The 5788-nt window shown below is 36.3% G+C and overlaps 1 protein-coding gene across 1 annotated transcript in view; it reads right to left on the bottom strand.

The window, feature by feature from the left end:
- CLEC12A (C-type lectin domain family 12 member A) overlaps positions 1-5788 on the bottom strand; it is a 340991-nt gene that overhangs the window by 171983 nt on the left and 163220 nt on the right. The gene's annotated exons all lie outside the window — the stretch shown is intronic.

Here is a 5788-nt window from a genome sequence, read left to right as displayed (position 1 = left end):
TGTTTTGATCTGAGTGAAAGGCTGACGAGCCAACTTGCAAGACAGCCCCCAAGCCCGGAAACAATTATGTTATTACACTTCTGGCCACAAGGTGGCGGGCCAGATCCGTTTAATTAGCTTGAATTGCCACTGGCTGCAACGATCATTTTCCCATTTATCACTAATAAAAGAGCGTATCACCGTTCTGTAAACAAAGACCACAGACTCTTAGAACTAGATGGAGATATGAGATCATCTTGTTCATTGATTGTCAACTTTTTAATACCTCCCGAAGTAGGGAGATGCATTACACATTTTAAATTGTTATTCTGACTTTCTAGTGTCTCTTTCAAAATCTAAATAAATACTGACACTCTTATCTCAGACACATGGATAAACCTCTGTTCAAAAAATTAACAGTGATGCATATCCAGGAATGCAATTACAGGCATAACCCCAGAGATATCACAGGTTTGTTCCAAACCACAGCAATAAAGTGAATATTGCAATAAAGTGTCACAAATTTTTTGGTTCCCCAGTACTTATAAAAGTTATGTTTGCACTTTACTGTAGTCTATTAAGTGTGGAATAGTATTTTGTCTAAAACAATGTAAATACTTTAATTTATTGGTAAAAAATGCTAACCCTCACCTGAGCCTTCAGCGACTTGTAATCTTTGCAATAGTAACATCAGAGATCACTATTCACAGATCACCATCACAAATATAATAATAATGAGAAAGTTTGAAATACTGTGAGAATTACCAAAATGTGGCACAGAGACATGAAGTGAGCAAATATTGTTGGAAAAATGGTGCGATAGGCCTGCTCAACGCAGGGTTGCTACAAATCTTCAATTTGTAAGAAAGGCAACATCTATAACATAGATTTGTTCCCTCTTTCATTTTGTAGAGGGAAGACCAAGTAAAGATTTATAAGGGGGGAAAAAGCAAAATGCTTATGCTTTATCTCAGTTTTTATATCTCTGAGAGTATTTGCCTCTATAAAAAGTGAAGTTTTGTTGATAGACCATCACCACAATCCGAAAAGCAGGTATCAATTATCAATTCCTGTTTCTTTTTTTCTTTTTAATTTTTTGGCCACACCGTGCAGCATGTGGGATCTTAGTTCCCCCATCAGGGATCAAACGTGCACCCCGTGCATTGGAAGCACGGAGTCTTAACCACTGGACCGCCAGGGAAGTCCCTTAGCTATCAATTCCTTTAAATGTCTCTCAGAACTGACTTTGGTCTCATTGCCTCAATGTTACCAATTAATGAAGAGCCTCCTCACGCGGAGGTGGTAAAGGCGGATGAGGCAGGTAAAGGAAAGGAAAACGATCACTTTTGAGCATCTTTTTCCAAACGTGCTCTACTCCTAGTTTGTTTAGGAGACTAAGCTTTCAAATAAGGATAAAAAGACTAGAACTACATTTTGGTATTGCCTTAAAAAAGAAAAAAGAAGACAAAATAAAATATTAAAAAAACCTCTGCAGCCACAAAATACACACCTAAATTTGTTCATAGTATTCAAATCTAAAAAGATTATATATATACAGTAGTCCTCTGCTTATCTCTCCAACCTCATCCATCACTTCATCCATCGCATGTCAATTGCCCTCTCACTAATTAATCTTGAACCACACTGGTCCTATATCTGTTTCGGGAACTACGCCAAGCAGTTTCCTGTTTCAGGGCTGTGCGCATGCTCGTATGTAAGGCAAATGCATTTTTTTCAAACATTTTCCAACAATAATTTCTTAATATCATCAGTTAGTTTATATTTTTAAAGAAGATTAAATAGTGATTCGCTTCTGAAACTGGTTGATTCATCTTTACCTTTGTTGTTGTTATTGTTGTTTATATTGCTGACAAAACTGGATTGTTTGTCCTTTAGGGTTTTCTATAGCCTGGCTTTGCTGATGTCATGCTGTATTGTTGTTCGACATGATCTTTTGTTTTTTCTATTTCTTGTGTATTGATAGTGAAATAGATACTTGATAAGATTCAGATTGGATTCACTTTGGAGAAAAAAAGCACCCTACTATTTTATAAGGGTTGTGTACTTGCATTCAGAGAAAGTTACTATTTAGTGTTTTATTTTTGTAATATTAGCAGCAGTTGATGATCATTAACTACATCCATAACTCATTACACCTGGCAAAATACTGATTTTTTTAACAGCTTTATTGGAGTATAATTGCTTTACAGTGGTGTGTTAGTTTCTGCTGTATAACAAAGTGAATCAGCTATATGTACACATATATCCCCATATCCTCTCCCTCTTGCGTCGCCCTCCCACCCTCCCTATCCCACCCCTCTAGGTGGTCACAAAGCACTGAGCTGATCGCCCTGTGCTATGCAGCTGCTTCCCACTAGCTATCTCTTTTACATTTGGTAGTATATATAAGTCCATGCCACTCTCTCACTTCATCCCAGTTTACCCTTCCCCCTCCCCGTGTCCTCAAGTCCATTCTCTATGTCTGCATCTTTATTCTTGTCCTGCCCCTAGGTTCTTCAGAACCTTTTTTTTTTTTTTTTTTTTTTTTAGATTTCATATATATGTGTTAGCATACGCTATTTGTTTTTCTCTTTCTGACTTAATTCACTCTGTAGGACAGACTCTAGGTCTATCCACCTCACTACAAATAGTTCAATTTCGTTTCTTTTTATGGCTGAGTAGTATTCCATTGTATATATGTGCCACATCTTCTTTATCCATTCATCTATCGATGGACACTTAGGTTGCTTCCATGTCCTGACTATTGTAAATAGTGCTGCAATGAACATTGTGGTGCATGTCTGGTTTTGAATTATGGTTTTCTCAGGATATATGCCCAGTAGTGGGGTTGCTGGGTCATATGGTAGTTCTATTTTAGTTTTTTAAGGAACCTCCATACTGTTCTCCATAGTGGCTGTATCAATTTACATTCCCACCAACAGTGCAAGAGGGTCCCCTTTTCTCCACACCCTCTCCAGCATGTATTGTTTGTAGATTTTTTGATGATGGCCATTCTGACTGGTGTAAGATGATATCTCATTGTAGTTTTGATTTGCATTTCTCTAATGATTAATGATGTTGAGCATTCTTTCATGTGTTTGTTGGCATTCTGTATATCTTCTTTGGAGAAACGTCTATTTAGGTTTTTGGCCCATTTTTGGATTGGGTTGTTTGTTTTTTTGATATTGAGCTGCATGAGCTGCTTGTATATTTTGAAGATTCATCCTTTGTCAGTTGCTTCATTTGCAAATATTTTCTCCCATTCTGAGCGTTGTCTTTTCGTCTTATTTGTGGTTTCCTTTGCTGTGCAAAAGCTTTAAAGTTTCATTGGGTCCCATTTATTTATTTTTGTTTTTATTTCCATTTCTCTAGGAGGTGGGTCAAAAAGGATCTTGCTGTGATGTATGTCATAGAGTGTTCTGCCTATGTTTTCCTCTAAGAGTTTGATAGTGTCTGGCCTTACATTTAGGTCTTTAATCCATTTTGAGTTTATTTTTGTGTATGGGGTTAGGGAGTGTTCTAATTTCATTCTTTTACATGTAGCTGTCCAGTTTTCCCAGCACCACTTATTGAAGAGGCTGTCTTTTCTCCACTGTATATTCTTGCCTCCTTTATCAAAAATAAGGTGACCATATGTGTGTGGGTTTATCTCTGGGCTTTCTATCATGTTTCATTGATCTATATTTCTGTTTTTGTGCCCGTACCATACTGTCTTGATTACTGTAGCTTTGTAGTATAGACTGAACTCAGGGAACCTGATTCCTCCAGCTCCATTTTTCGTTCTCAAGATTGCTTTGGCTATTCGGGGTGTTTTGTGTTTCCATACAAATCGTGAAATTTTTTGTTCTAGTTCTGTGAAAAATGCCATTGGTAGTTTGATAGGGATTGCATTGAATCTGTAGATTGCTTTGGGTAGTATAGTCATTTTCACAATGTTGATTCTTCCAATCCAAGAACATGGTATATCTCTCCATCTGTTTGTATCATCTTTAATTTCTTTCATCAGTGTCTTATAATTTTCTGCATACAGGACTTTTGTCTCCTTAGGTAGGTTTATTCCTAGATATTTTATTCTTTTTGCTGCAATGGTAAGTGCGAGTGTTTTCTTAATTTCACTTCCAGAGTGTTCATCATTAGTGTATAGGAATGCAAGAGAGTTCTGTGCATTAATTTTGTATCCTGCTACATTACCAAATTCATTGATTAGCTCTAGTAGTTTTCTGGTAGCATCTTTAGGATTCTCTATGTATAGTATCATGTCATCTGCAAACAGTGACAGCTTTATTTCTTCTTTACTGATTTGGATTCCTTTTATTTCTTTTTTTTCTCTGATTGCTGTGGCTAAAACTTCCAAAACTATGTTGAATAATAGTGGTGAGAGTGGGCAACCTTGTCTTGTTCCTGATCTTAGTGGAAATGGTTTCAGTTTTTCACCATTGAGGACAATGTTGGCTGCGGGTTTGTCATATATGGCCTTTATTATGTTGAGGAAAGTTCCCTCTATGCCTACTTTCTGGAGGGTTTTTATCATAAATGGGTGTTGAATTTTGTCGAAAGCTTTCTCTGCATCTATTGAGATGATCATATAGTTTTTCTCCTTCAATTTGTTAATATGGTGTATCACATTGATTGATTTGCGTATATTGAAGAATCCTTGCATTCCTGTGATAAACCCCACTTGATCATGGTGTATGATACTTTTAATGTGCTGTTGGATTCTGTTTGCTAGTATTCTGTTGAGGATTTTTGCATCTATGTTCATCAGAGATATTGGCCTGTAGTTTTCTTTCCTTGTGACATCTTTGTCTGGTTTTGGTATCAGGGTGATGGTTGCCATCGTAGAATGAGTTTGGGAGTGTTCCTCCCTCTGCTATATTTTGGAAGAGTTTGAGAAGGATAGGTGTTAGCTCTTCTCTAAATGTTTGATAGAATCCGCCTGTGAAGCCATCTGGTCCTGGGCTTTTTTTTTGTTAGAAGATTTTTAATCACAGTTTCAATTACAGTGCTTGTGATTGGTCTGTTTATATTTTCTATTTCTTCCTGGTTCAGTCTTGGAAGGTGGTGCTTTTCTAAGAATTTGTCCATTTCTTCCAGGTGGTCCATTTTATTGGCATATAATTGCTTGTGGTAATCTCTTATGATCCTTTGTATTTCTTACGTGTCAGTTCTTACTTCTCCTTTTTCATTTCTAATTCTGCTGATTTGAGTCTTTTCCCTTTTTTTCTTGATGAGTCTGGCTAATGGTTTATCAATTTTTTTATCTTCTCAAAGAATGAGCTTTTAGTTTTATTGACCTTTGCTATCATTTCCTTCATTTCTTTTTCATCTATTTCTGATCTGATCTTTTTTATTTCTATTCTTCTGCTAACTTTGGATATTTTTTGTTCTTCTTCCTCTAATTGCTTTAGGTGTAAGGTTAGGTTTTTTATTTGAGATTTTTCTTGTTTCTTGAGGTAGGTTTGTAATGATATAAACTTCCCTCTTAGAACTGCTTTTGCTGCGTCCCATAGGTTTTGGATCGTCATGTTTTCATTGTCATTTGTTTCTAGGTATTTTTTGATTTCCTCTTTGATTTATTCAGTGATCTCTTGGTTATTTAGTAGCATATTGTTTAGCCTCCATGTGTTTGTATTTTTTACAGTTTTTTTCCTGTAGTTGATATCTAGTCTCATAGTGTTTGGTTGGAAAAGGTACTTGATATGATTTCAATTTTCTTAAATTTACCAAGGCTTGATTTGTGACCCAAGATATGATCTATCCTGGAGAATGTTCCATGTGCAGTTGAGAAGAAAGTGTATTCTGTTGTTTT

Source organism: Balaenoptera physalus (assembly GCF_965194825.1).
Source record: "Balaenoptera physalus genome assembly, chromosome: 13".
Taxonomy (NCBI): domain Eukaryota; kingdom Metazoa; phylum Chordata; class Mammalia; order Artiodactyla; family Balaenopteridae; genus Balaenoptera; species Balaenoptera physalus.
This window is presented reverse-complemented; position numbering and strand designations above follow the sequence as displayed.